This window comes from Notamacropus eugenii, chromosome 2 (genome assembly GCF_028372415.1).
Source record: "Notamacropus eugenii isolate mMacEug1 chromosome 2, mMacEug1.pri_v2, whole genome shotgun sequence".
In the NCBI taxonomy this organism is placed as follows: domain Eukaryota; kingdom Metazoa; phylum Chordata; class Mammalia; order Diprotodontia; family Macropodidae; genus Notamacropus; species Notamacropus eugenii.
The window spans coordinates 90,291,651-90,317,220 of NC_092873.1; the positions used below are offsets into that span (position 1 = coordinate 90,291,651).

General features: G+C 39.9%; 1 long non-coding RNA gene across 1 annotated transcript in view; it reads left to right on the forward strand.

The window, feature by feature from the left end:
- The window catches only part of LOC140523624 (uncharacterized), a 40,115-nt gene extending 22,451 nt beyond the window's left edge, over positions 1-17,664 (forward strand). The window contains exons 2-3 of the long non-coding RNA XR_011973428.1: positions 16,339-16,467; positions 17,229-17,664. This is a non-coding gene — a long non-coding RNA (uncharacterized lncRNA). The remainder of the gene's footprint in view (positions 1-16,338; positions 16,468-17,228) is intronic.
- The last annotated feature ends 7,906 nt before the right edge of the window (positions 17,665-25,570 follow it).

Consider the following 25,570-nt stretch of genomic DNA (forward strand, 5'->3'; position numbering starts at 1 on the left):
TCTGGCTCATTTGACAGGAAACTGAGGCAAACTGGGCTAAGTGATTTGACCAGGGTTCAACAGTTAATAAGTATCTGAGGCTGGATTTGAACTCATGATTCCTCTAACTGCACCATCTAACTGCCCCCATCATGTCACCATAAGAAATGACAAACATGATGAAATACACAGAAATATAGAAAGACATGAAACGGTGCAGAGTGAAGTAAGCAGAGCCAAGAAAACAACATAAAAAATGACTGCAACACTGTCCATGCACAAATCAAAAGTGAATATTGCAAAATTATAAAAAGCAAGCATGGGCCCTAAAGAATAGATATGAAAAGATACCTCTCCCCCATGTCCCCACTCCTGTACAGAGGTGAAAGATCCACAGATGTGGAGCACTGCAGAGATCTGCTTTCTTTATATATTGATCAGTTTGGCTCATTTTTTTTTCTCTTCTTTTTTTCTCTTTTTATTTTTGAAAAAATTCTTTGTTACAAGGAATGGCTTACTCTGGGAAAAGGGGGAAGATAGAGGAAGATGCTTAGACAATATAAAAACAAAAGATACAATTCTATTATTTTAAATGAATGGTTTTATGTTTAAAATGAATTTTTAAAAATGAATATAAAAAAATTGAAAACAATTTTGGCTTCAAAGAAGAGTCATGAGAAGAGCCTTCTTCTCCCCGCTCCTTTGCACAAGGGTGGGGGGTCCGCAAGCATGGAACTCAGCGTATAATGCCAAATTTTTTCAATGTATTGATTGGTTTAGTTGAATTTTGTTCCCTTAGGTTTTTTTGCTTAAAATATATTTTTTTGTTGATGTTGTCAGAACTAGCTCTCTGGGAGGGGGGAAAGGAAGGATACAGGAGGGAATTTAGGTAATGTTGAAGCAAAGGCATCAATGAAAAGAGAATGGATGGACCAGCAAAGATTGACTTGCTGTGGCAAGCTATGGGCTTGGGTGGAAATGAACTGCTTAGAGCCAATATTATTGTGTTAACCCAAATCAAGCCAAAGTAATGGGAAGATTGGATTTGTAATGGCTTATTCATGTATAGTTGACAAGTCAAGTTTGTACACTCTTAAGTACTGACTCAACTTCTGTCCAAAAGAAAATCCAATGGGAGAAGCAAATAGTGATAACTGACACGTATATGTGCCTTATAATTTGTAAGGCTACCCTGTGAAGAGATAAGTAGTGTGAATATTATTATTCCCATTTTCAGATGAAGAAACTAATTCTCAGAATGAAGGGATTTGCCCAAAGCCTCCTTTCTAGTGAGAAAGCCAAGATTTGATCTTGGATATTCTCACTTCAGATCCAATTTTTTTTCCAATAAAAGCACAGCTTCCCCTGTGGAAGAGAAAGGTTGAAAGGACACAGTCCCTGGAGGAGAAACCATCTGGTTCTCATAGGCAGGGATGGATAAAGCCAGAGAGACTTCTGTTTGAGGGATGCCTGGGCACAGGAGTGAGTGAACTTAGTGTGAGTTGGGTGATCCTGTGGTCATTTAACTTTCTTTAGACTCAGTTTCCTCATCTTTGAAATGCAGGCACATTTTATACATTTAGGCTACCTACCCCCATAGAATTATGTTGAGAATAGCATTTTTTAAAAGTTCAAATGACTATAAAATGAATTATGACTTATTAAAAATTGGTGAAAAGTAAGGATTCTCCCCTCTTTCATGGCTTTTATTTGTCAATGAATTGGAAACTATAGCAAATGATACAGAAAGGAAGGGAAGGTAGGGAGAATATTAGCATCAGAAATAATGAGGTCAAATATCATTTTTACAGATGACACGATACTGTCTTGATACATGTCAGGATAGAAAACCTAGCTGTCTGAACCCCAAAAATAGTGAAGACAAAAATGACTTCAGCAAGGTCAACTGGTATAGGATTAATCCACCAAAAAAAATTGCATTGCCATTTGCCAGGAAAAAAAAGACCAAGAAAGCATCCTAAAAACAGAATTGTGTCACAGAGTTTAGAGCTGCAACTGATCCAAATCTAATCCATTTCAGAAAATAAATCCTAACCATACTTACCCAATAAATGGTCATTTAGACTCTGCTTGAAGACCTCCAAAGATGGGGAATCCACCTCCCCCCAAGGCACTAATTCTGCCTCAGACACTTACTAGCTGTGTGACACTGGGCAAGTCACTTAACCCTGTTTGCCTCAGTTTCTTCATCTGTAAAATGAACTGAAGAAGGAAATGGCAAACCACTCCAGTATCTTTGCCAAGAAAATCCCAAATGGGGTCACCAAGAGTCAAGCATGACTGAAAAAAGACTCAACAAAAAAAGTTATGAGGAAATTTTTCATGATATCAAACCTAAGTTTGCCTTTTTGGCAACTTTCATATAGTTGTACCTGGTTCTGCCCTCTAGGGAATCCCTCCTCCATAAGATAGCCCTTCTAATTCTTGAACACGGCTATCATATTCCCCCTGGACTTCTCTCTTTTTCTTGCTTAACTCCTCTACTTCCCTCAATAGATTCTCATGTTACTTGGCTCCAAGACCCTTTAACCTCCTGCATTATTCCCTGCTTCTGAACTTTCTCCAGTTTTTCAGTAATTGTAAACCATGACACACATCAGACAAGTTACTGTCTGATCCCACATGTCTTCCCCATGCTGTACTTTGTGAAGTTGGTTTTCATTGATTGTTAATCATAGATCCAGTGCTATAGGAGCCACAGAGGTCATCTAGTCCAACCCCATGTTACAGATGAGGAAACTGAGGTCCAGAACTTGTCCAAGACCACCCAACATCAGAGGTGGGACTTCAGTGTAGGTCTTCTGTCTCTAAAGTCAGAGGCATTAGTGTTGTACCACATTTTTTTTAAACCCAAGTGCGAGACTTAATATTTATTTTTATTGAACTTCATTTTATAGATTCAGCCCAGTGCTATAGTCTGTAAAGATTGCTTTGGATACAGATTCTGTCATCCTGTAAGAGAGCTATCCTTTCTAGCTCTAGGTTATCAGCAAATTTGTTGAGCACACCATCTATGCCATTATCTAAATCACCGATAAAAATACTAAACAATGGATCAAGAGTTTTATTTTTCTAGCTTCTCAGTTCAGTGGGAGGGGATGGAAGTGGGAGGGAGACAATGTAAAATTTGAAGACAAATAAAATTTAGGTAAAAATATTTAAAAAATTAAATAGGAAAAGGCCAAGTACAAATCCCTGGGGCACCCCACTCCTACCAAATTGACACTGAATTATTAACAACTACTCTTTGAGTCAGCCCATTCAACAATTCCAAATCCATCTTGTATTATTGTTAAATCCATATCTCACCATCTTTTCTTTGAGAATAGTTGAGATACATTATCAAGTACTTTCCTAGAGTCTAGATAATACTTGTCTAGTAGTTGTTGGTGGTAGTGGTAATGGTCCTCCATTTGTGATATCACTAGAGTGAGGTCTTGACTTGCGCATGAATTAGATTTAAGTGAGACCAAGTTGTGTAAAGTCATCCAGAATCATCAAAGTCCAGATGATTTGTGATGGCCCAGGATGTAGTGGATGATTTTGGCATCCTCGTTGTCTGATCAAGCTCTAAGCATACATCTCCCACAAAGGGGGATATGTGCTAGCACCCTTCTGTGGGTCATATCCTCTGACTTCCTGCTGAAGAATAAGTACTTAATAAATATTTATCCATTAGTGAATATTGCCATTCTTTGCAATGCTACAGCAATTCAAGGAAACTAGGCGGCATAGTGAATTGAGTGTTAGGTCTGGAGTCAGGGAGACCTGAATTCAAATCTGGCCTCAGGTACTTATTAGCCATGGGACTTTGATTGAGTCACTTAACTTCTGTTTGCCTCAGTTTCCTCAACTATAAAAAGGCAATAATTGTAGCACCTAGCTCCCAGGGGTGTCATAAGTATCAAACGAGATATTTATAAAGCACATGGTATGCAGTAGGTGCTATATAAATGTTAGCTACTATTGTCATTGTTGTCATTGCTTGTTTTTGGTTCTCATCTGAGAGAGGCTGCATTAAAGTTAATTGAACACAGTGTAAGAAGGAACCTCTGCCCTCAGTAGACTATAAGAGCTTGTAGAAAACCTCCACTCTTTCTTTTTGAGTGCATCTCTTTGAGCTCTCTCCTAGACTTCCAATGGGTCAAAAAAAAGATAATTCTCTCCCCACCTCCTTTCTGCAAGAGCTGCAATAAGTACGTGGTGGTCAGATCATGTGCTTAGATAAACAAGACTAGACCTCAAGTCCCTGACTCCTTCTTTCTATGAGCTCCAGTCTCTGACCAGCAAAGGCCAACCCAGAGAGAGGGACATTCCTTGCTTCAGAAGCTTCTTCATGAGTTCAAGAGGTCAAAGGTACCTCATTCTTTATTCACTAACTAGCATTTCTTGGAGAAGGTGATCAGCAAACAGAATTCTGAATCAAACAGGACTAAAGAACCCTGTCTAGTTGGCCAAGAAATCTGACCCTTCTGGGCATTGTGGATGTGCCTCTGCATGTGAGATAAATAACAGCTCCAGTTATCTCACCAGTCCCACAGAGCTGTCTTTGTTTCTCAGCAGAGAATAATGAGTGTGATAGGTTATTGTTTTCTGTTTTGAATATTTGTTCATGCAGGCTTATGAGTCATGTCATTTAAGCGTTTCTTTTGTGGTGAAGAAAATAAATAGCTATTCTATCCCTAATGTCTACTGTGCATATTGGATACTTTTTCACTCCCTTTTGGGGAGATCCTAGACCTAAGCTTCATTTAGGAGATTTTCCTCAGAGTTCTACTCTAGGGTCAGGGTGTCATGAGTCAGAGAAAGTAAGGGATTCCTGACTCCCTTCCTTCCCACACTCTATGTGAGTCCAGAACTGGGGTCCTTGTGGGAGAAGCCTCCCCTGGGATACATATAGCTACAGGATTCTCCTAGTCTACCAATTTAGTTACCTTGTCAAAAAAAGGAAATAAAATTAGTCTGGCATGACTTGTTCCTCGGAAAGCCTTCCTTACTGGCACTTTGTAATCACCACTTTTTAAAAAGATATTCACTAACCATCTCTTCAATGATTCATTACAAAATTTCCCTAGGAATCGAAGCCAAAATTCAGAACTTATGGTTTAAAGACTTCCATTTAAAAAAAGAAATAGGACATTTGACCTTCTCTATTTTTGGAACATCTATTCTGTGTGATGTTTCAAATATAACTGACAGTGGTGTAGCACTATCATCCACTAATTCTTCTAGTGCCTGAGGATACAGTGTATCTGGGCCAGATGACTTGACTCTTCTATCCCTTGCTATCTAAATGCTGTCTTCCTATCTTTTTTCTTTTTCTTGAATATCAACTCCCCATTAGCCATTTTTTGTTCTGTCACCTCCAATGCAAAGGTCATTCTCTTTGGCAGAGAAAATAGAATAAAAATAAGAATTAAGCCACTCTCCTTTCTCTCTATATTCAGCTATTCCTGTCCCATCCACACTAAATAGCAATCCTATCCCTTTTGGGATTCTTCTCCTTCTCCTAAAACAGAAGAGAATCACTGTCTTTTCCATGCCTTTTCCTTGGGCTCCCTCATCCATTGTGGTTCATGCTGAGCCTTAGAACTGCTATATCTATTTCTACAGGACCAGGTCTGTGCTCTTATAATCATCCTCTCTTGTCTGCTTTTGCTTCTGTCTTCTCTACGTAAATCTTCCAAAATCTGAGTTGGTTGGTGAGTTCCTTATGCCTCCATAACACTCTCATCACTTCTTGTCAAAATAGATTTCCTCCATGTTTTTGGAATTTGATTTTCCGGTTTTTTCCTATTCTTTCCTATCCTTTTCCCTAGAGAGAAGAAGGGAAGGAGTGAGCATTTATTAAGCACTTTCTACTACTACTACTACTACTACTACTACTGCTGCTGCTGCTGCTGCTGCTGCTGCTGCTGCTGCTGCTTCTACTACTACTACTACCACTACTACTACTACTACTACTACTACTACTACTACTACTACTACTACTACTACTACTATTACTTCTACTACTACTACTACTACTGCTGCTGCTGCTGCTGCTGCTGCTACTACTACTACTACTACCTCTATTACTACTACTGCTATAGGCACTTTACAAATATTATCTCATATGAACTTCCACAACAACCCTGGGAGGTAGATGCTGTCTTCATCCCCATTTTATAAGTGAAGAAACTGAGGTATGTATAGTCTAAGCGACTTGCCCAGAGTAGTATAGAAGGCGTCTAGAACTGGATTTGAACTAAGGTCATGCTGATTTCAGGTCCACTGCTGTATCTCTTGTGCACCCTAGCTGCTTGTAGAATTTCAGTCCATGGGTTTCTACCTATCCATGCTCTGAAAACCTTTAAATTCCATTTTTCCCAGAAGCTAGTATGCATTCAAACTATGCCTGACTTTCTTTTGTAGCACAGACTCTAGGAGAGAGTAGTTCCTTCCCAAAGTTCCTCTCATTTCTACCCCAGCAACCAGTTTCTTCCTGTGAGAATCAGATCCAGGATAGAATTTGACTGTGTTGCTTCCTCTACCTTTTGAAAGACAAAATTATCATTAAGGTAAGTGAAGAAGTTATTAGCTGCTCTATTTTTTGGCACAGAGAGAAAGAGAGAGACAGATGGAGAGACACAGAGAGAGACATAGAAAAACAGAGAGAGCATTTCAATACATGTCTGGATAATTGAAGTCCTCCAGCACTACAATGAAAATTATCATTGAAATTTTTACATGCCTCTGTGTCAGACTTGGGATCTCTCTCCTGATGTTTTCCTCTATTTCCTTTTTATCTTCAGGCATTCTGTAGTACAATATGATAACAAATTTCTAAAAGACCAAAAAATCGTGAAAGAGAAAACCTCATTTAAAATATCAAGGAAAGAAACATCAAATATGTGGGAATTAACTCATCTAGAAATACTCTGGAACTTTTATATGGACTAGAGAATTACTGAAATAAGGGAAAGCCTAAATAATTGGAATTGGAATTCAATGTGCATGGGTGGGTCTGATTAACATGCTAAAATAACAGTCTTGCTTATTCTACATATTTGTCTCACTAACAATCAACTTACCAAAGGATATCTTCATAGAACTGGATAAAATAATTAAATCTATCTGGAAAAAAACAAAAGGACAAGAATAACAAAAGGCAAGCTAAAAACAAAAGCAAGTAGTCATCTTTCATACCCCAATTTTAAACATATTACAAAGTTATCATTAAAATCACCTGTTATTGGACAAAACACAGAAAATGAAATCATTGCAACAGAACAGAAATATAAAATACCCAACTAAATATATACAAAACATTTGCTTTTAACAAATATACAGAAAATAAAAACCAGGGAAAGAATTCATTATTCAACAAATGTTCTTGGGGAAAATTGGTAAGCAATTTGGTGGGGAAAGTATTTAGATCCACATTTCATAACATATGTTCAGTGAATTCTAGGGGATAATAGACTTAAGCATAAAAAAGAAACTATGAAAAAGATGGAAGAAAATGAAATAATGTGCTTAAGTCAATTGAGAAGAGGATATGATTTTTTTCATATTTAATATAGTACCAAACGGCACTTACACAATGGGTACACCAGACAAGGCTAATCCAGGTTCATAGTACTTTGTGTGTCCTCATCTATTCAAAATTATGGCTCATGAGCCCCTACTAATAGGTTCACTTTTTCAAGTAAGACATAGGATACAATTGGTTAAAAGCAAAGACATTCAATTATGACATGATAAGAAACAGAGCAATAGAACATTCTTTTCCCAACCTCCCTTACAAATTTGGTATGCATATTCCCTCAAATACATGCTCATTAAAAGAGGGAAAAGTGGACACAAATAGGGATCATGCAGGAGTGGGTAAATACATAGGTTAAACATGTCACGAAAAGGGAACATTTATGGAGAGGCAATTCACATTTTTGATGCTGCTGAATCACCTGTGCCTTCTGGGGATGTTTTCACAGCAGCTCTGCTTCCTACTGTCCTTTTGGCATCCAGGCATTACATTGCTTTTGTGTCTAATATTCAACGTTGTTCAGTTGGTCCCATAGTCACTTCTGATCACGTCCAGACTCAGTTCCACTGGGCAAGACATTATGGAGTTCCTCTCTGCTTCTAGTTTTCTGGCTTCAGCTGAAATCTTCCTCAGTTGAAGGGTTACTACTAGTACAGTGGTAAGAATTCTGGACTTGAAGCAAAGGCTTGGACCCCTGAGTTCTTTTGGTTCAGGGAATTCACTCTGCAAATCACCTTCTCTGGAACTTATTGACAGAGAGAGTTGCCTAGAGTACTAAGAGATTAATAAGCTCCTTGCCTATAGACACCCAGCCAATGTGTGCAAAGGCAGGACTTGAACCCAGGTCAACCTAGCTCCACGACTGATTCTGTCTTCTGAAATAACATTCAAAGAGACACTGATTAAAATCACATTGAGAAATCACTCCATATCCATCAAATTGGCCAAAATAATTTAAAACAATGAAACAATACTGGGAGAGGGAGGATAAATAAGTATACTCCTATTTTGCTGGTGGAATTAAAACTCATAGAATCTTTTGTGGGGAACGACCTGGCTATACAGAGCAAAAGTTGCAGAAATAATCATAATCCTTTGGCCCAATTATTCCATTGGTGGGAACATGCCCTAATTGTCAACAAAAAAACAATTTTTAAAGGTATTTTTGCAAAGACTGTTGTTGTTGTTTGTCCTTTGTTCTGGAAGAAGACCAATGACATCATGAGGATGGTGTCTTGATTTGCACATGAACTGGATTTAAGGGGGGCAGAGCAGTGCAAAGTCATCAGCCTCACTCTCTCCTTCAGAGCCATAGGAGTCCAGAGTCCAGTGGCAAGATGACTGACCATGTTGTCAATTGCTTTCAATGAGGATGAACATGGCATCAAGGTCAACTACCATACTGATGGTAAGTTCTTTAGTTTGAAAAGGCTACAAGCCAAGACCAAAGTGGAGGGAGTGTTGGTGCATGATTTTCTGTTTGCAGATGATTGTGCACTCAGTGCAACCTCTGAAGCTGAGATGCAACAAAATATGGATCAATTTTCTGCTGCCTGTGCTAATTTTGGCCTAATAATTAACAGCAAGAAAGCACAGGTGCTCCATCAGCCACCACCACAACATCCATACGTGGAACCATCAGCTACAACAAATGGAGAAGTTCTAAATGCTGTGGATAAGTTCACTTACCTTGGTAATGTTCTTTCCAGGGATGTACACATTAACAATGAGGTTGATGCACTCATTGTCAGAGCTAACTCAGTTTTTGGAAGGCTCCGAAGAAAAGTTTGGGAGACAGGCGGTATTAGACTGACTACCAAACTGAACGTCTATAGAACCATTGCGCTGACCTCATTGTTGTATACCTGTGAAACATGGACAGTCTACCAGCGTCATGTCAAGAAACAGAATTGTTTCCATTTGAACTGTCTTAGGAAGATTCTGAGTGTCACCTGGAAGGGTAAGGTACCAGATACTGAAGTCATTGCTTGAGCTGAACTGCAAAGCATTCAAACTATGCTTCAGAGAGCATAACTCTGATGGGTTGGCCACGTTGTTCGAATGCAAAATGTACACTTGCCAAAATGACTTTTATGGAGAACTCACATGGGGCAGGTGATCACATGGTGGTCAGAAGAAGTAATACAAGGACACTCTCAAGGTCTCTCTCAAGAACTTTGGATATGACTGTGTAACATGGGAGACGCTGGCACAGGACCACTCAGCATGGCGTGCCCACATCAGAAACAGTGCTGTGCTCTATGAGCAAAGCAAAATTGAGACAGCACAAAGGAAACACAGGATGCACAAATTTGGAGTATCTACCCCAAATATTCACACAAAATGTCTGTGCCCAACCTGTGGTAGAGCATTCCAAGCTTGTATTGATCTGACCAGTTGGACACACTGAAACTTTACTTTATCATGATTATGTCATTTTGGTCCCCTTCAAAAACGAAGGACAATAACCAACCGACTGTTCATGGCCCCTGCAAAGATGTTCATACTTGTATTATACATAATTAGAAAAAAGAAAAAGAAAACGAAAACAAAACCCGCTGGGTTTTGAAAATGAAGTCAGGTTACCCTGACTTCAGCATAAATGGTCTATCTACTGCACTATTTGGTTGCCTGTAGAATTCTAACCCGCAAGGTCCTGACTATCTATGCTGGGAATATGTTGAATAAATTGTGGTACTTTAAGGTGTCATTTTCTGGAAATAACATATTTTTCAAGTCTAGTCTTTCTTTAATGCAAGCTGGTTATGATCTAGCCATGCTCTTCCCTTTTAATTTGCTGTCTTTTCACTTCTCTCCTTCCTTTTTCTCTGAAACCCTACTTATTGGTGCTTCCCTGACTTCAGAGGTGGGAAACCTATTAGAACCACTGGAAGTGACCCTTCCCTTCCCTATAAAACACCTAGAGCAACTCTGGTCCAGGAGCTTCCCAAACTGCCCTAAAGTATGGAATAATTGTGCACCAGGTTCTGGTAGTAACTTCTTACACCATCATCATGGATTCCTACCTCTTGGGTCCACTGTGCTCAAGGTTCTCTGATGACATTTCTGGTTATACCTGCTTCTTGCCTTTCCTGGTCTTGACTTGGAAGTGTCAGTCCTGAACCCAGTGTGAGATTTATCAGGTTGCCTTTCCTTTATATCCCTTCCTTTCCTCCTCTTGAGGGTCTCCAGTTAAGTTACATGGTCTTCTTTGGGTGTCCCTATAAATACACCAAATGAAAGGGCTTATTGCTTTCTACATTGATCATCTCATCTAATTCTTCTGTGTAACCCCTTAGCAATGGATCCTGACAATAATGGAATATAAAAAATCAATTGAGATCAACAAGTACAGGGAACATAAAGATATATGGAAAGGCCATTATGAAACACTACAGAGTAGGAACAAAAAAAGATAAAGACCAGAGTACGCACTAATTACAACCACATAAGAGGAAAATTGAATGAGAAGGAATGAACAAAGAATTTTGACATGAAACTTAGAGCAAGTGACTAAAAGTGGTTATGATATTTTGATATTCATTTATGTGAATGCTGATAGTTGCAAAGCAAGTTCAATCGATTGTATTGATGTTCAATATTGTTTGTAGTAAATCAATAAAGAAAAAAATGAACTATGATTACTATGTAAGGAGCATGAACTATTGCTTCTCAGAGAGATTTGAGGACTGTTGTGAGAGGATCTGAGTATTCTCACTCCATTTTGTTAGTTTCTGTCTAGGGGCATAGACAAATGAGGGTAACCCTGGGAGAAGGATAATGGCTAAGGGAAGTGTTTATATGTGTACATCCTGACCCAAAGGTACCCCAAAGATTCTGGGCTGGCACACATACACATGTAGGCCTGATTTGGTGGGCTGGCCCTAAGAGGCATCAACTATTCTTTTTGACTCATGTCTCCAACCCAGAAACTTATCATAAATCTCATGAATAAAGCTTAGGTATGGCTTGTGTCCCAGTCTTCTTAAATGTCACTAATAGGGTCTTCTCCCACAAAAGTACTTAACGTATAATATGAATATCAGATGTGGGGTGGCCTTTTGGTTTCCTTGACCACTGAAACTTTATATATACAACACACAAAGGATGCACAGGAGCCCATGGACCAAAACAGAAATAGAAAACACCAAAATGGCCCCTTAGACTCATTAAACTTTGAGCCTTTCCCCATTCTGGGTAAAGACACCTTGTAGGAATGCTAAATGAGTATGTCCACTCATTTCAAACCTGTACCATCTGAGCAGTACCTGACAATGTCAAGGTCCCTCTTAGTATGATTGTGTACTGACCCTTTGTAAAGGATTTTTTTTTTCTTTTCCATAATACTCTTTCCAGTGGTACCTGTCTGGACCTGCTCTGCCACCTAATGCCTTAAGAAGTCTCTTCCCTGAGACTGAGCTCCTATGGATGTTAATAACTTACTTGAATTCATTCCTCAATAATTCATATATTCCTACCCATCATACATTCCATGTTGAGTGACTCTGAACCCTGGCTGTCATTATGTAAATCCTGTTCCTCATCCTCACCTGCCTGCTTCCTTATTCCCATCTGCCCAACCTTCTACTCCAGATCTACCTACCCCTTCCACTGTATTCTCTAGAAAGACTGCTCCATATGTAACAAACTTGCTTTCATCTTAAGCCTTTTTATTTCCTACTCCTTCCATCTCCTTGTGATCACTGAAACCTGGCCCCCTCCTGGTGACTCAGTTTCTCTTGATGCCCTTTCCAGCATTTGATGCATTTTCATCCATACCCCCCACTCACAAGTTGAAGTAGGGAGAGTTGGAATACTCTTGCTCACTATTGCCACTTTCAGGCTCTCCTGCTACCATTATAATCTTTCAGTAATCTTAGTAATCTCTTTTGAGATTCACATAATCCATATTTACTACTAAATCAAGATTCTGGTAGCTGTTTATTTATGGACATCTAGGACACTCCCTTTCTTTCCTCAATGAGTTCAATGAGTGACTTACAATCTTTCTCTCCTCTCCTAATCCTTCCTTCATACTTAAAGACTTCAATATACATATATATTGGAATATATATTGAGAAATTAGGGTGTTTAAGGGAGTATATACATATATATGTATATACTCCCTTAAACACCCTAATTTCTCAATTCCTTAACTTACTCATTTCCTATGACTAATTCAATTTACCTCACCCACTTCACTTCAACTATACACAGAGATAGTCATACCCTTGATCTCAAGATCACTCATAAGTGTTCTGCTTCCATGTTTATGTACTCTGAAAGTAATTTATCATTCCATCCCTTCCTATGCTTTGCAACCCAAACCCCTGTTCTTCATCTTTAGCCCCCTCAGTTCTTTCCCAGTCTCCCATCCCTGCACTGTTTACATTCTCCTCCTTTCTCCATCTTGATCCCTTGGTGAACCAGTTCAACTCTATACTGTTCTCCCAAGTGCCCTTCCCCCCTTATCCAGTCACTGATCTTACTCTGCCAAATCTCATCCTGGTATTATTCCCACCATCTCTTACTTTCTCCTACTTACATGCTGCTGAATGAATCTGAACAAAATCATGGAACTGTGTTGACTAGATTCATCACAAATTTATGTTACATAATCTCAACTGATGCCTCACTGCTGCAAGGCAATCCTTTTACACCTTCCTAATCAATTCACCATCCCACTCACCATAGCAGTCACTTTTCCAAATCTTTTCATTTCTCCTCAAGCCTCCTAAGGTTCCCCTGCCCCCATCCTCTAAGCTGAGAACTTTGCTTCATATTTCACTGAAAAAATCAAAGCCATTTGCCAACAGCTCCCTCTTGTCTCCTCCTCCTCATATCCCTCAGATCCTTTTTGCCACTGTCTCCTTTTTTACCTCTACTTCACATAATGACATGGCTCTCTCCTTCTTACCAAGACAAACCCTTCTATAAGTACAAGTAATCCTATCCTATCCCATATTCTCCAGTAGATTTGCCCTCTCTGTCATCCCTATGTTCTCACCAATCTTCAATCTCTGCCCGTCTAGTGGTTGTTTCCCTACTGCCTACAGATACAGCGATGTCTTCTCAATTCTCAGAAAACCGTCTACCGATCCCCACCAGCTCTCATCCCATATCTCTCCTCCCTTCTATGATTAAACTCTTAAAGAAAGTTGCCTACGATCAATGCCTCCACTTCCTCTCTTCTCACTCTTTTTAACTCCCTACAGTCTGACTTCTGTTTTCATCATTTAATTGAAACTCTTTTCCCCAAAGTTACTGATGATCTCCTAATTGCCAAATCTCATGGCCTTTTCTCAATCTTTATTCTCCTTGACCTCTCTGCAGTCTTTGAAACTGTCACTCACCTTCATCTTGATACTCTCTTCTCTCTAGGTTTTCCTGACACTACTCTTTCTTGTTCTTCTCTTACTTTTCTGACCATTCCTCAGTCTCTTTTGCTTGATTTTACTTCAGGTCCTGCCCACTAATTGTGTGTATCCCCCAAAGCTCTGTCCTGGGACTTTTTCTCTTATAGCTGCATACTGTTTCACTTTTTGGTCCCATCAGCTCTCATGGGTTCAATTATTATTTCTATGCCGGTAATTCCAAAACCTTATTTAGCCCTAACCTTTTTGCTGACCTCCAATCTCACATCTCCAGCCTATTAGATACCTCAAACTGGATATTCTTTAGATATTTTCAACTAAATATGTCCAGAACTGAACCCATTATCTTTCCACCTCCCAAACCTTTCCCTCTTCTGAATTTTCCTATTACTATCGAGGGTACCACCATCCTCCCAGTACCCCAGGCTTACAACCTAGGTAACATCCTCTACTGCAGAGGTATTAGACTCATGGCCCACAGGTACACACCTTGAGTACCAAGATGAAAATGTAATTAGGAAGTATTTAATAAAATAAATTAAAATTCAATGCAACATAGATACTACTAATATGTGGTTTTCTAAATCAATATGGGCTCACAGGGTTCTCTCTCTCTCACCACCCCACATCCAATCCATTGTGAAGTCCTGTCCAATTCTACCTTTTTAATATATCTAGTCTAAACCTCCATCTCGCCTCTGACACTATCTCCAACCCAGTGCTTGTCACTTTCTGTTTTCCCTGTCACACATACTTTGCTATATTTCAGTATAGAAGAATGAGAAGTATGGGCAAAGAAAAGCATAGGTTACATCACCATTCTCAGGACCCTCCATGAACCAGACATCGGAAGATGACTCAACTCTCTGAAATCCAAATAAGTAAGGAGTTAGGATACGTCCACCTCCATGGGAAATGACATTTAGATGCCCGCAGTAAGGGCTACACCCTGTAATCTCAAATTAATTGAGGGAGAAACTCATTAAATTATTCTGGGGTTTCCTTGATCAGCCCCCATTAAACATGTGTTCAGGTATGTATATTTTACCCAGTCTCTCTCTCTCTCTTCTCTTTTCCAACAAACCTAGTTCACTTCCTCATCTCTCTGCCTGGGCTATTATAATCATCTACCAACTGGTCTTCTTGCCTCCAATTTACTTTGTGTTTCAATCCACCTTTTATCCCACTGTCTGAGCAATCTTATTAATGAATTAATTATTATTAATGAATCATTCTTACCATGTCAGCCTTCCAAATAAAAAATCTGTAGTGGTTCCCCACTTCCTATTGAATAAAGCATAAACTCCTGATCCTGACATGCAAGAAGCCAGGACCAGAAGTTTACAGAAGGCCAATCTTTTCAACCTTAGCTACTTCATACACTTCATATGCTCTAGAGTTTAGATTAGTCTCCATCTGCCATTTTCATCCTACTTACTCTCACTGCTGAAGCCCAGGTCCCTTAAGAACCTCCCATTCTTCAAAACCCAATTGGTGGACTACCTCTTCCCTTTCCTAAAGGCAATGGGGTTTATTGGATAAAAAGCCTCATTTCTTCCTAGGCAAAATGGGTTCAAATACTGTCTCAGACTCTTACTAGTTATGTGATAATGCTTGAGCAGTATGGTTGAGAATAGTTTCAGGTTTTTTAATCTGTTAAATGGGGATAATGATATATGTATCATTAAGACCTCACAAGGTTATTATGAAGGAAGTCTTTTGCAAACTTTAGTCTTTTATTTATGAAGAGGCTCCTAGGTGGTTAAATGGTTTGCTTGATTCTACACAAATATTCCCCTTTCCTTGCTTTGAGATTCTGTCTGTATGTAGGAAAGGTGTTATGGAGTCATAAATAGAGTAAGGAACTTAGAGTCAGTGAATTGTAGGTTCACATCCCACCTCAGACACTTGATAGGTGTGATTTAAATGATGTGGGCCTTGGTTTCCTCATCTGTAAAATAAGGAGTTCAGTCTTGATGGCTTCTAAGGTCCCTTCCAGCTCTAAATCAATGATGCTATGACTTTGGGGGGGGGGGTGGTAGACAGCTAAGGGATATTCATTTTTCTGTTACCTAGTGTAATAGGTATGTGGTAAGTGTGCAGAGTACCTCTGGTAGCATTTCTCCATGGGGAGATAGAAGAAACTGAAGAGCTTGAGTCCTAAAGAGATGTGGTGATTTTGGAGGGGCTATGTAGACATTTACAACTGGATCTGGTCAGCTCACCATGTGTTGAAAAGGAGTCTGGCTTCAGAAACATCAAACATAGAGGGTCCGTCTGCTTCAGCTAGTTCCACTTTGCCTCCTTTTCTCTTGGGACTAACTCTGATGCTCACAGCATCAAGTGACAGATCCTGTTGTAAAGACTATGTCTTCTCCCCTCTGAGGTCTGTGGTTCTTGGTCCTTGGTCTTTTAATTTGTTATTTTCTGTTCTAGATGAAAGTTGTGGAGTTCATAATCTTGAGAGTTTGGGAAGATTTAGAAGAGGAAGAAAAACCTGGGAGTTGGAATCTAAATTCAGTTTTGCAGCCAGGAAAAGATCAACCTTTGAGACCCTGGCCCATGGTAAGCTGAGAAGTGGATTCCTTCAGCAGAGTTACTGCCTTAGGGCAGTTCAGTGGCTAGAACACTTGGCCAGGAGTTGGAAAGCTCAAGTTCAAATCTAACCTCAAACAATTACTAGCTGTGTGTGACCTTGGGCAAGTCACTGTTTGCCTTAGTTTCCTGATCTGTAAAACAGGGATAATAATAGCACCTACCTTCCAGAGATGTTGTGAGGATTAAAGAAGATAATAATTATAAAATACCTAGCACAGTGCCTGGCATATAGCAAACACTGTGTAAACATTAGCTATTATTATTATGACTTGAACTTGGTGGGACCAATGATATGTAGGAACTAAGCTAAGTTGAGCTTATTCCACACTCCCCCTCCAGACCAAGGTGCCAAGGGGAGAAATATTTCTACTTTGTTCTCACTAAATCTTTTAAATAAGTATCCCTTTTTAAAAGCTACCCAATGTTAGATGGTTAAATGGAACTGAGGGGCTAATCATAGGTCTCTAACAAATAGGTAAGAGCACAAATGATGGGAACTCAAGTCCACAGAAATAGAGAAAAGAAACTCTCCAATCCAGGAGCGGTTTGGCTCTCGAGAGTCAATTATTAAATTTTCATTGTGAGCATTTACTACTAGGAAATAAGCAAATGCTACAAATAAGAGTTTGGTTTGATGATTGCCCAGATTTAAGAAAGTTATGGAGAAAATGTCAATAATGCAAATTAAACTTAAAAGTGTGCCTTGTGAGTGTTTTTTTTTCTTTCAGAGAACCAGTTGTTAAACACTTACACGTAGCTTTGAGCCCCAGTCCTCTGGGTTATCCCCTGGAAAACTGAAGGAGCAGGTGGAACAGTCAAGCTCTGGGACAAGGAACCAGAGAGCACAAGTGACGATGCTAAAAGCCTTCTCCAATCAGTGTAGCCTTTGCAGAAGGACACTTTTCAGTCAAGCCTCGTTAAGGCATAACCTCTTACAGAAAACCAAATCACAACAACATAAAAAACCTTTCCTGATCGCACTAACTGCTCAAGCTCTCTTTCTCTTTCAAATTATCTTGTATTGATTTCCCTGTTAATTTTTTGTGTCCATTTCATTAGGATATAAGAGGGAAGGTGCTTTTTATCTGTTTTCCTTTTCGTACTCTCATTCCCTGGTAGTACCTTGGACATAATGTTCAGTTAATAAATACATATTGAATGGATTATATTGATGTGAGTTAATAATAATAATCTTTGCTGACATTTATATAGTTCTTCAAGGTTTCCAGAGTACTTTTTATAATTATCTCATTTGTTCCTTACAACTCTAGAAGATAGGGATTATCATCATCATCGTCGCCATCATCTTCATCCTCACTACCACCATCTTCCCCTCTACATGCACGTAGCAAATTTGTTTCACAATAAACAAGATGCTCATTTTTAACTCTCTGCCTATATACTGAAACAAATAAAATATGTTTTTAAGAAGTGAGTGAAAGAAGAGGAAGTAAAGCAATATATATAGATAGGAGTTTGTCAGAAAGAAGGAGGAGAGAGATAGGATCATAACTTGAAGGGTTAATAAGGTCTAATGAAGGGTTTGGGGGTATTTTTTTTTCTTTTCAAGAGTGGGAACATGTTTCTAGGTGATAGGGAATGAATCAGACTGGAGATGGAGGAGGAAGGAAGATTGAAGGAGCGAGCTACCCTGCTGAAGGAGACGGGAGGGGATGAGATCACTGGTAAAACAGAGGCATTGGCCTTGGTGGAAAGAATGACCATCTCATTATCAGAGAGTGAAGTAAAGGAGGTAAGAATGTGGGGGATAATGTCAATGGAGTTTTTGAGATAGTGAACACCAGAGAAGAGGGAGTTAGCTAGTGGTAGAGAATAGGCCTTTATTTTCTCAGTAAAGCATAAGGGGAGGCCTTGTAAATCTCAAGGCATTATTGAAACGTGAGTTATAGTGTTCTAACACTTCGCTTTTCCCCTTGGGCATCCACATTGTAGAATATGAATCTCTTTTCTACTTATAGTGTAGGCCCAGGTATTTTTGTTCGAGACAGACTAAGTGAGCAGGCCAAGGGTGTGTGTATATGCTTAGGTGGGTCTGTGTGTGTGTGTGTGTGTGTGTGTATGTGTTTAGGTGTGTGTGTGTTTAAGAGGGTGACACAGGGTGTGGGACTGGGTCTTTCCATCACCACCTTTTTATACAGGCGAGGGGTAGATGACAGGCAGACTGAAAAGGAGCTCTCCGTTCCCAAAGGTGCTACCTACTGCCTGCAGAGAGCCAAAGGGGTGGTGATAGGAGGGAAAGGGGATGCGAGAGAAAAAGAGGAAACAGAAGCTTATTTAAATGCAAATGACTGAAATACAACTTTCTTTATTAAAATGTAAATTTCACTTCAGTCTCTGACACCTTCTGTGTGTCACATCCACAGAACATGATCAGATATCAAAGCTCTGGGACTCCCAACCAGTCAGAAGACCACTGGAAGCTGCCTGGGCTACAAAGGCAGATAGGGAGGAGGAGAGACTTGGGTGAGCTGTTAGGCCCGGGGAGCAGCCACCTATGGGAGGGAGATAGTTGCTGAGTGAGCCAAGGTGGGATAATAGGTAGGGAGGGAAGGAGCACAGGGGACCAGAGAGGGAATTCTATTGGAAAAAAAAAATCCTATTGGCTGTTCTGAGCTCAGTTACCTCCACCTGGGCTTCTGTTGGGAAGATGGCAAAGTACAGAGCTTAATTTCCTAACAAGATCAAGAAAGAGATTGGTGTCTGGCCTCAAATCCTATATTGGGAGATAACAGTGATTGTTTTCTCAGTTGCCAGCATAGTAAAGGGAGTTTCCCATTAAGAGGAAGAGGAGGGAGGGCTAACGGAGTGAGATGGGGTGCTTCTGCTTGGGCTCTGTCTCTGGGTATATTTCTCAAGGTAAGCTTCTTTCCCTTTCTTATACCTTGTACATTTCCTATCATTCAGAACTGGTGAGATTTGGAGACCTCATACTTAGATTGACCAGACTTCCTGACCCTGATGGAGTGAACCCAGGCCATCTGCTTTTTCCCTGCCAGCTTTTGATATTTCCTCATCTTTCTCTACCCTCATCTTCCTCTCCTCCCTCTTCTATTCCCCTCCTGATATTTTTTCCCAGTCCTCTTACATCATTTTCTTTCTCCTATGCTCCATCCTGGAGTATGTCTTCCTTATGTCTGTTCTCTTTTCTCCTTCTTTCACCTCTATCTCCTTTCATTTTCCCTTTTCTATCCCCCTTTCCCCGTTTATAATCCATCTCTCTGTTTCTGTCTCTTTGTGCTACCTCTTTGTCTCTGTCTCTGACTTTCCTCTTTCCCCTCCTTTTCTCCTCCCCTCCCTTTCTCTGGACTTTTTCAAATCAGAGCTAGAGTTGAGTTATAATACAAAATTCACTGATGGGGAAAAGAGAGAGGGAGGCCAGTTCAAGTCTTGATTCTCCTACGTGTTTTTGGTATGATCTTAAACAAATGGCAAAAACTTCCCCTCTCTGAGTCCATATTTCCCTCCTCTGTAAAATCAGGAGATTAGACTAGAAACAGGTCTCTGGGGCTGCTCTGGCTCAGACATTCTGTGTTCCATGGATGTGCCTCCAGAAGTCTGAAGCAGCAGGGGTAGTGGGGGGAGGGGTTTCCCTAGCCTCCTTCCATCTGCCAAGCTCCAAATATAGGAATCTGCGTGGGGGGAGCAGAAGGAAACTTTGAGCTGGAAAGGGGGGGTGTCCATTTCCTTTATATAAATAATACCGGCTGCCACTTTGGCTTCCTAATCTGGCATTTGTGACGTCATCAGCTTCCAAAGAGAATTCAGGCAGTTTGGAAGAATGGCAGAACAGTGTCAAAGAAGGGATAGGCAGGAAAGGAGACTGAAGAGAAGGGAAGCCTTAGGTCAAAAGACAGTGGGTGGATAAGCCTTTACCACCTTCTTTTTCACCTTTCACCTTCTTCTTTAAATAGTAATATAAGTCATTAGTGATCAAGCCCAAAGATCCAATTACTTCTTGAAGGTCTCTTTCAATAATCCCTGTATGTTATATACCCACCCAGAATTTCCCTATGAACATGAGATTTGGGCTCATTTCTGTGGATAGCTCCTGAGTTCCCCCTGCAAGCATTCAGGCTAACAAAATATAACGGGTTGTCTCTAACTCAGCAACATATAGAATGAGTGAATATCTGAAGACTTTTATCATCAAGACCATTTTTTCTAGAGGGCATTGAGAAACTATCTTCTGATGAATCCTATCTTTGCTTTGAATTCATAGAATCCACATGACTCTTGGTACCATTGAAAGGATAGATGCAGGTTGCACTTGTAATAAAATAAAATAAAATAGTTAGTGCCATCTTGATGCTCATCTTGTAGTCCTCTCTCTAGGCCCAAGTGAGGCCAAAAATCTCCATCTCATCTTCTATCACCTCTAACTGAAATTCAGAATCACTTATCTCTCTCTCCTGTTGATACTCTTTCTTCTGTATCTGTCTGGTGTACGTTATGTACATTGGCTTCTTTCCAGGTTCAAGAGCAGCCCAGAATCATTGCAGTGAGTTTCTCCCCTCTCTGTCTTCTCAAGAGAACTTCTCTGAAGCTTTTTGGTGAGTCTGTACCTTTCAAAGGATGAACCCATGTATCAGATCAAGCCTGTGAACTCTCTCACCAACATGAAGTCAAATCCGTGACCATCTCTGCTACGGTAAAGAGGAAGCTGTGAACAGATTTCTCTGGGAACATGTCTGAGTGTGCCAGCTATAATAATGACAATAATAGCTGACATTTATATAAAGCTTTATGGTTTACCAAAGGCTTTGCTCATATTATCTCACTTGATCCTTACATGAGTCTTCTGAGGAAGGTCCTCAGAGTAGTATCACCTCCATTTGGATGGATGGAGTAAATGGGGTTCAGATATTACACAGCTTACACGGGTCCTGCTGCTAGCTGGACCACAATCCAATGATGAATTCAAATCCAGGACATCTCCACTCAAATCAAGGGTTCTTTTCACTTATTTCTTAATGTGTGGACATGAAAAGTGGAAAGATGAGCATATAAGATCATTAATAGAGAACCGGAAAATAACTCAGGGGCTGTCTAGTCCAGCATTATCATTTTACAGATGAGGAAACTGAGGCCCAGAGAGATTAAAAGTGACATACTCAGAGACATTTAAGTCATAAGCATCAGAATCAGGATTTGAACCTGCGTCCTCTGAGCCAGGCTAGGGGGCTTTAGAATCTCGACTTTTCAACTTGCTTATCTCTTTTATCTGACAGTACTGCAAAATGAGAATGACCTGACTCAGCGACTCTCCACTGACTCATAGCAGGTACAAGGGAGGGCTAGGTATTACAGGGGACTGGGGAAATAAAATAAGGGGAGGATAGAAAGCTGGAAGGGATATTAGAGAACAGCTCATCAAGTCCCATCCCCTTGTTTGACAGAGGAAACTAAGGAACGGTGAATAACCCAAGCCAATATAGGTAGTAAGTGACAGACCTGTGATTAACATCAACAACAAAAGCATTTATACAGAGCTTTAAGGTTTTGCAAAGCACTTTACAAAGGTCATTTCACGCTTCACTTAAATTCAATTCACCAGCAAGTCAAGGCATTACCCTGGTGACGTCATGGATCCTCTTTGAGAACTAAGACCTAACAACAGCAAACAGCAACCCAAGTCTTCAGACTCCCAAATCTGCTTCTCTTTCTACTGCATAGCACTGTCTCTATCGATAGATCCTGATCCACAAACGATTTATAGAATGTCAGAGCTGGAAGGGACATTAGAAACCATCTGGTCTAACCCTATTCCCGCATTCTACTGAGTTAGAAACTGAGGTCCAAAAAGCAATTATAGGGGTCTCTTATAAAGCTAGTGCTGCAGGGGATCCTGTAGGTTATCTAGTCCAGGAATGTTGTAAAGAAGAAATAAGCTAATGGTTATAAAGCACCTTATAAACCTTCAAGTGCTACATAAATTTCATTAATAGTATTATTATCATGCTTATTATAATTACTTCTTGCCTATAGTCACCAGGCCTCTAGGTCAGTGGGGACTTCATTCCCTGAGGTTTCTACCATCCCCCTGCTAAATCCAAGTGGTGTTTATAGAGCATTACAAAGGTATGCTGGTAAATGTTTAAAAACCTGACTTTTTACAAAAATGTTTATGTACATATTTTTAAGTTTAATCTGCATTGTTAATACTTTCTTAAGGCTAGAGTCCAGGACTCAGCCAATTAGTTCTTCCACAGGCCAAATCTAGTCATCAGCCTGTTTTTGTACAGCTAAGAATGGTTTTTACATTTTTAAATAAAGCTTTATTATATTTAACAATTGGTTCAGGCAAGACAGTCAAAGCTGGGTTCTGGCACACCCCTGATCTAGTTCTATGTCCTCATTTTTCAGGTTAGGAAAACTGAGGTGCTGGGATTTGCCAAGGTAATCAGAATCAGAGGTAGGATTTAAATCCAAATTCTCTGACTCCAAATCATGAGTGCTGAATGGGTGTTACCTCAGTCAAACTGAGACCTGTTAAAGACCTTAATTTGAAAAGGCCAAGGTCCCCCATTGTATCCTGGACCATCTCCAGTCATCCTGATCTATATCTAGTCACTGGACCCAGATGGCTCCAAAGCAGAAAGTGAGGCTGATGACTTTGCCCAACCTCCCTCATTTAAATCCAATTCACTTGCATGTCATGGAATCACCTCCCTTCCCATGTTTCTTCCCATGGCAAGAAGTAGTAGTTTAGGGTGGTATAGCTTGTTCCAAGTGTACCCGAAGAAGGGTTTCACCCAGGTCCCTTTGCCTTCATTCCTCTTGCTGGGAAGAAGATGGAAAAAGCATATAGATCTCTTTAACAGTTGATTGTTGAAAAGAGTCTCGATGCTCATAAACATATTATTAGTACAGGACTAGTCCACTCACACTATGAAGGAAAGCCAAAATAAGAATTCCCTTCCCCTGCTGAGTTTTCCCCAGAACTTCTATGCCGAGGAAGGGTTCAGACAAGCCATCATCCTTCATTCTCTGGGCTTTGCCACTATTCCTCCAATCCCACTTCAGCTCCCTTTTGTGTGTCATTTTCCACCATTAAAATGTGAGTTCCTAAAATGTGGGCAGGAACTATTTTTTGGTTATGTTTGTATCTACTGTATTTAGTAAAGTGTCTGGCATATAGTCAGTCAGTTAATCACCTGACATTTATTAAGTGTCTACTGTGGGCACTGCACTAAGCACTGGGTATACAAAGAAAGACAAAACAACCAGTCCCTGATCTCAAGAATCTAATGGAGATGTTTACAGTTCAATGTGTTCTATCATTTTCAGTCACATCTGACTCTTGGCAACCCTATTTGGGGTTTTCTTAGCAAAGATACTGCAGTAGTTTGTCATATCCTTCTGCAGGTCATTTTACAGATAAAGGAACCTGAGGCAGACAAGGTTAAATGACTTGTCTTACTACTAGCAAGTATCTGAGACAGGTTTGAACTCAGGTCCTCTAGAATCCAGGGCAGGTGCTCTATCTCCTGTGCCACCTAATTGTCCCTCACAATCTAATGGTCAGTGCTTATTGAAGCTAGTTATTTTGATTTCCTTTGCTTTGATGATGACATTCAATTATAGGATTCATTACTATAAGAAATCTTAGATCACCTGGTCCACTCTTCCCATTTTGCAGATGAGTCTTAAGGAAAGGAAGTGACTAACCCAGGATTACACAGCCTCTAATTAGCAGAATCAGAATTTGAACTGAGGTCTTCCTATTCTAGATCCTATGCCTTTCCCAATACGTCACATTATATTGCTTCTGAGGCAACTGGAGTTTGAAACCAGTTTAATTCCCAGTTCAGTGTCCTTTCTGCTTAACTAAATTAGAGAATGAAACCATCATGGGAATGGAGGCCTCCAGGGGAGTGCTAGGAAAAGCTCTCTGGAAAAAAAATGTACAAGGGACATTCTTTTACATTTAATCTGCATCACTAACATTTTTTCATCACCTTCTTAAATTTAGACAATCAAGAAAACTATAAGGCAAGCCTTCATTTGTGGTATTTGCTGACTTCTGAGGTGTAAATGATCACACTGAAAATTTATCAGATCTTCCAAGAAGGTAGAAACTGAGCCACAAATCTCATTGTTTTGGGACTCTCATCATAGGTACAGTTGAATGCCCCACACCTTTGTGAAGGGTAGGCAGAGTTATTGAGAGTAGGAGACAAGAGAGACTCAGTCTTGTTAGTCTCTTCTTGCTTACATCTTGAAGCGAGAAGATGGGAGATACCAACCTTTTTTCAGGTTACTGAAAAGAGAAAAGGACTCTAAAAAGAAGTCAACATGAGAAGAGCTGGAAGGATCCATCCCTACCTGCAGCTTACTACACTAGGGACCTCAGGGCATTTCCCCAGAGGGGAGATCTGAGACTACTTTCTCTCTTTCTTCCTTGAACTGAGTTACCTTGGGAGTTACCTAATGGAAGAGCTCCTTTGATCTATAGTATTTATAACATATTTTCATATTTTATGCTTTCTATGATTTCTGTTTTGCTGTTGACTTAGATTAATGGGTTTTTTTTGCTATTTGCTATGTGTGTTCATTGTGGAACTCCCATGTGGTTGGAATGGAGTTAAGTACTGGATTTAAAACTTAGGGTCTTCCTTTTCCCATTAGATTAGCTTTGAACCTGAAAACTATACTTTTTAGAAAAATAATATTTAAGGAAAAATATATATTTATATACACAAATATACATACAAAACATGCATATGTGTATATATGCATGTGTATGTATATACACTAACACATATATGGCAGTTAAGTGGCTCAGTGGATACAGTGCTGAGCTCAGAGTCGGGAAGACCTGAGTTCAAATCCATACTCAGACACTTACTAGCTATGTCACCCTGGGCCAGCCACTTAACTTCTCTTTGCCTCAGTTTCTTCATCTGTAAAATGGGGATAATAATAGTACCTATTTCCCAGAGTTGTTGTGAGAACAAAATGAAATAATAATTGTAAAGGGCTTAGCACAATGCTTGGCACGTGGTAGATGCTATATAAATGTTAGCTATTATTATTATCATTTTCTGTA